The sequence below is a fragment of the Nicotiana tomentosiformis genome, chromosome 9 (genome assembly GCF_000390325.3).
Source record: "Nicotiana tomentosiformis chromosome 9, ASM39032v3, whole genome shotgun sequence".
Classification (NCBI taxonomy): Eukaryota; Viridiplantae; Streptophyta; class Magnoliopsida; order Solanales; family Solanaceae; genus Nicotiana; species Nicotiana tomentosiformis.
In genome coordinates this window covers 104963286-104970035 of record NC_090820.1, presented here as the reverse complement: position 1 = coordinate 104970035, position 6750 = coordinate 104963286, and positions in this window count along the sequence as shown.

Below are 6750 nucleotides of genomic sequence, written 5' to 3'. Positions count from 1 at the left end.
TAAGTTGCTCGACAAATGAAGACTCAAGGAGATCTTTATCCTTGCCCACTTGACTGGAAGAGGCTCTTTCAATCACCAATTTTGCTGCCATCACTTTCACTTGTTGTTCCAAAGCACACTTTTCCTCATCTAAAACTTCTTTTTCTAACTGAAGGCCTTCAAATTGCTCTCTCCAGTTGTCTGCTTCCGTATGACAGTCGTTGACTAACTGCTCAGTATGGACAATTCTCTTCATCAGCTCTATGCTTATCAGGTTGATCTACAAAAGAAAGGGAAAAAGTGATTATCAAATAAAAATAAAATATCACAAGGAAAGTAAAAAAACGCTAAGGCTTATACCTTCAAAAATGAATGGACAATGTCATTCATCCATGTCAAAGAGCTGTGTCTTTCCAATTTAGACTTTTCAACTGGGCCAATCAACGGTTTCAGCCATACATCAACTTGGCCGAACTTTTTCAAAAGATTACCATCCTCGGGGACTTCAATGGTAACGTTTTTCATCATCCTACTGCTACTGAAAGAACCAACTTCAACATGAGAAGTGGCAGCAATAGGGACAGTTGAGGAAGTAAAAATAGCCACGGGAGGAGCAGTGGCAGCAACAACAGGCGCGAGAAACTGGGAACCAATAGGAGCAGATACTGGAAAGGAGGCAATGGTTGCTTCATCAGAAACTAAACAAAATTCTTCACTATCAAACCCACGGTAAAACAATTGTTCTATAGAGTCACGAGGTGCAGCAATCATATCTTCATCATAGCTCACCAAAGTGGCACTTTCAGGCTCATTCACGGGAACTGAACTTGGAGGAGGAGTTGCTTCATCATCCGAAACAACACGCCTCCTAGCCCGAGGCTTACGCACTAAAGAGCCCTCCTCTCGTCCCTCTTCACCCTCATAATCATGAGCTTTCTCTGTTTTTCTCTTTGATGAAGAACTCAAAATCATCTCTTGATCCATGGACAAAGAAAATCTTGATGAAGCAATAGACGCGTCACTAACACCTCGAATGGGAAACCCTAGAAGAATAAGAAGTTAGTAAATCTCCAAATAAATATGAAAGAAAGGTAGAAAGTTAAAAGGGAAGAATACTATGAGTTTTAACTTTCCAACCAAATCTATGATAAAGGTATTTCCAAGACCTTCCTTCCATACGAGCAACCGACAATAATTTTTCTACCCAAGAACGGAAGTCTGATATTTCTTCAATAACTTCCATGGTTGCTAAAAAGTAAAACAAAACAGCCACGAGATCGTAAGTTTCTTCTACTTTCATAAAAGAGAAGAAAGATATCTAAAAAAAACCTTACATGCAAAGTTCCATTTTTCTGGAAAAGGCATGTTCTCTTCACCCACTAAACCAGTTGTGGGAGCAGCAACAAAACGGGCATACCAGCCACGATCTTTATCATCTCCAGGGCTAACCAAAACCCTTTTACTCCTAGCCACGAGAGTATATACTCCTGAACGAAACAACTTAGGGGAATAAAGATGAAGCAAGTATTGAAAGGTGAAAGGTAAAGAGGCCAAATTAGCCAGGAATCTTAAACATGCAACAACTCTCCATACAATAGGATCAATCTGTCCTAAGCAGACGTTAAAGAAACGGCAAAATTCTATGATGGCTGGGTCAATAGGTGGTCTAAAACCTAACGTAAAAGGATATGTGTAAACGAAAGAGTAACCAGCTTGGTACGAATTTATCCTTTGGTTTGGACCAGGAACTAAAATTGAAAGGTCAAATTTCCAATGGCATTCTCTTCGCACAAGAGAAATCAAACCCTTAGTAATCTAGGAAGGATAAACATCGGCACGATCATGGGAAGTCATAAAAATAACTTGATTTCTGATTGATTCACGATCAGTGGAAAAAGAAAATTCTACAGGAATAATTTCGTCAACAGTTTGTTCTCGAATAGGTTCACTCGAATCCCTATTTCTGGAAGAAGATCTATGAGTTGAAGAAACACTAGTTCTAGAAGAAGAAAGGGTAGCAACGTTGGGTTGAGAAGTAGAACCACGAACAGATAAAGATCCTAAGCTACGTAAGCTACCGCCTCTTCTACTCCTAACAAGACCATTTGAAAGGAGAATTTCATCTACAATTACTATTTTGCGAGGATCAGGGTTCGATGAAGATACGGTTATACTATAAAATAATACGTGCTGATGTATAAGAACGATTATGGAAGAAGAATGTTGTAGATTGAAGGTTTCCGTGAATGCAAAGGCGCAAGAGGTATTTATAAGAAGAAGCAACCGTCATGTAAAGGGAGTCATGATGGAAACGTCATAATGAAGCAGTCACTTCATGACTAACGCAATCGCAAGAAAGCCCTAAGAACCGCTGAAGAATCGCAGACCCAATCGATAAATGCCACGTGGCACATGCATTAAATGGAAGTGACATGCGACGTGCTGGTTCTGAAAATGATACAATGATACATGGGAAACGGCGGCAAAAGAATTCCCGCCATAAATGTGTACCACTTCCCAAATATTCCATTGCTGAATATTTGGCAAGTGCGAGGGACTATCTGTATTAGTAAAAAATAAATATTACATGTGTCACGACTAAAAATTTCCCATCGACGGACCGTGATGGCGCCTAATATTTCACTTGCTAGGCAAGCCAACGTTAGAAAATCGTTAAACCAATTCCTTATTTCCATTCAGTAAATAACAATAATTAACTAAGATGAAATATAATAAGTATGTAATATTATAAAACTGTATTAATTACTACCACCCCGATCAGGAGTCATAATTCACAAATATTCTAGAATTTACTACAAGTAATAGTCTGAAAGAAATACAACTGTCTGAATGAAAGAAAACAGTAGGGCATAGATAGACGGGGACTTCAATGAAAGTAATAGTCTCAAGATAGACGGGGACTTCAAGGTCTGTGAGCGCCGACAGATCTATCTTGAGTCTTCGGTCAGCGGACCAATAACAAAATCTCGATCAACTTGTGCCGGTATCAAAATCTGCACAGAAAGTGCAGAGTGCCGCATCAGTACAATCGACCCCATGTACTGGTAAGTGTCGAGCCTAACCTCGACGAAGTAATGACGAGGCTAGGACAAGACACCCACATATAACCTGAATAGTATAATCATGCTAGTGGCAACAACAGTAAATAAAGAAATAACGCAGAAATAATGGGAAGGGGACATATAGTGGGGTAATACAACATAAAGAGTGAGAATAATGAAAAGATAAAATTAAACCGAAAATCCTTAAACGAATTGAGCAACTAAAACAACAAGGAAAACTGCACGGCATCACCCTTCGTGCTTTTACTCTCAACTTCACTAAATAGATAAATATAACGACACGACATCACCCTTCGTGCATTTACTTTCAACCTCACCAAATAAATAAATAGAACGACACGACATCACCCTTCGTGCATTAAACCTATCATAATATACACGGCATCACCCTTCATGCTTTAAACCTCTCATAATATACACGGCATCACCCTTCATGCTTTACACTCTTCCTCACAATATAAATAATGCATGCACGATATCACCCTTCGTGCTTTACACTCCTCCTCACCAATCACAGAATCAATAACAACGGATAGATAAGAGTATCACAAAGGAACCAATATTTTACCCATAATCAATAGCACAGGTAATCTCAACCTTGAATCAATATTCGAAAGTTACCATATCTCAGTGAAACCAGATATGAGTCACCCAACACTTCAAATAACCCGCTAAGCATGGATAGTAGAATTTAAGGCTACAAAATAGACAAGAATAGAATTTCACTCGCATGCTATGACTCGACAACAACGCATAGATGCTCGTCACCTCACATATACATTGTATTTAACAACCAAACACGTAGCAAATGAACACATAATACCTATGCCCTCAAGGCAAAGTTAGACACGACACTTACGTCGCTCCGAAGGCCACCTAATTTTCAATCACAGCTTTTCCTTTGGAATTCACCTCCAAACCACTAGTATCTATTCAAAAATGACTCAATAATATCAAATATTACTAAAGGAATCAATTATATTTCATAAATTAAATTTCCCAAATTTTCCTCCAAAAAGTTGAAAAATCGACCCCGGTCCCGGTTGGTCAAAACCCGAGTTTCGGACTAAAATCCTTTAACCCATTCACCCCGAGCCCGAATATGTAATTAGTTTTGGAATCCGGCCTCAAATTGGGGTCTAAATCCTCAAATTAGTTTTGGAATGCGTTCGCAAAGGGTAACGCCCCCATCGCTTCGCGTTCGTGACCAAGCCTTCGCGTTCGCGAAGAAGAAAACTTCAGCTGCCTATTTTACTATTTGCGTTCGCGAGAGTACCTTCGCGAACGCGAAGAAGGACATGCCAGAACACAGACTCTGCAGAAAAACCATATTTCCAAAGTCCAAAACATCCCGTGGCCTATCCGAAACTCACCTGACCCCTCGGGGCTCCAAATCAAATATGTACACAAGTCTAAAAACATCATACGAACTTTCTCGCACAATCAAATTGCCAAAATAACACCTAGAACTACGAATTTAGCATCAAATCAAATAAAATTCTCAAGAACACTTTAAAATTTCTATTTTCTCAACTGGACGTCTGAATCACATCAAATCAACTCCGTTTCTCACCAAATTTCACAGACAAGTCTTAAATAACATAATGAACCTGTACCAGCTCCGGAACCAAAATACGGACCCGGTACTAACAATGCCAAACATCAATCAATTCTTAAAAATAAATAATTTCCAAACTTTTAATTTTCATCAAAAATTCATAACTCAAGCTAGGGACCTTTGAATTCGATTCCGGGCATACGCCCAAGTCCCATAATTGGATACGGACCTACCAGGACCGTCAAAGCATGGATCCGGGACCGTTTACCAAAAATATTGACCGAAGTCAACAAAAATCACCTTTTAAGATAAAAATTCTTATTTTCATTAGTTTTCAACATAAAAACTTTTTGGAAACCTGCCCGGACTGCGCACACAAATTGAGGAGGGTAAAAATGAAATTTTTAAGGCTTAAGAGCGTTGATTCGAGTTCTAAAACATAAGTTAACATTTTGGGTCATCACAACATGTGGAATTATATTTGAATGACAGGGCAAGATACGTGGATCACTAAGAAGATGACAACTGGAGTGTTGCATTAAAAGATTCACGATTTGCAATAGGTACGAGCAAATCACTCACGAGACGAAAGGGTAAGGTTGCTCAAGCCTAAATTACTCAGTGAAGAAACACAGGCAGTATGAATCAAGACAGTAAAGAGGAAAGATTCACGAACCTCTAAATCAATGCGGAAGAAGAATCAGAACCGTTATAGAATCTTCATGAACAATTACGGTTGCCAATTATAACGTTTCATTAATGCTCATAATGATTCAGTCATAAAAGGAAAGGAACGTTATATTTGTAAATTCCTATATAAGGGAAGGGAATTTCACTTGTAAGGACACGCTCTAATTAATATTGGAATACAACGACTTTCTTGTGCTTTCAATCAATCATTTTGTCATTTTTTGTTCTAATTTCCTTTCTTATTTCTGAGAGGTATATTGAATTTCTTGATTATCAGTAACCCGAGTACTTCTAAAATTAGGCTTTGATTGAGAATCTAATTCTTTGGTTAAACAAATACTACTCCTAAATAATACATAGCAAGGCAAAACTAATTTCTCTATGTATTTAGTAACGCCTCTAACTTGAAAACTGAAAAATATATGTTTTGTAAATTTTCTTTCTTTTGCAAAATGAAAACAAAACTGATCTCCTAATAATAGTAATTCTTTTTTTTTTTTTTTTTTGTGGTTTTCAATTTACAAGTAACGCCTATTAAAAACTAAAGTAAAAGTAAAAAAGTCAAGATTAAATCTACAAAATACTTAAACGCTAAAAACTGTGAAAAAATGGGGTATGATAAGAAATTATATATTCACATTCTGCATCTTTGCATGTTGAGCAAGTTCATAGAAACGTTTGTTCCAAATAATTCATGTAAAGATTGCTTTTTATTTTAGCACTTGGGTTGCACAAGATTCTATTGTAGCTTTTAAAATGATAGTGGCACAAATACTATTATCTTCTTTCTACTTAAATTAATGTTGCAAAATGGTGGATCACAAAACTTAGTAGATATTGCACTACTTCTCACCACACAGTTGAGAAAAAGAAAGCAAGACTTGGTTGACTTGGAATGTTTTTGGACAGATTAGAGGAAATAATTTTGCCCCAACATTTATTGGTTGCAAGACTTGGTTGATTTTTGGTCTTCTCCAGATTGTTATCCCAGATAAACCTGGAAATTTTCCCTACTTGTGTATTCTTTTGAAAAATAAAAATTCATAAAAACATAATCTGGAACAAGCAAAAATTTTGAAAAAAAATATAAAGAATTGTGAAAAGGTAAAATAAATATTTAAAATGTAACTATACAAAATCTTAACAGAGTCAGACTCCTTTTTTGTTTGAGCTCCAATTTAGTTGTATTAATACTGATATGCCAAATGAATGAAGAAAAGTAGTTTTTGTTTTTTCTTAAAAAGAGAGATTTAAATGGAAAACAATCTCCTAAAAAGACAATTTAAATATCTTGAAGGCGAAAAAGCAAGATATAAAGATATGGCTGTTCAAAGTCTCAAACCACATCGTTACTGGCCATATCCATGTTCCTACTAACTATGGGGAACAGCATTCACCTCTTTTCTATCAACACTGTTGTTGCTTCACTATGTTATGGCT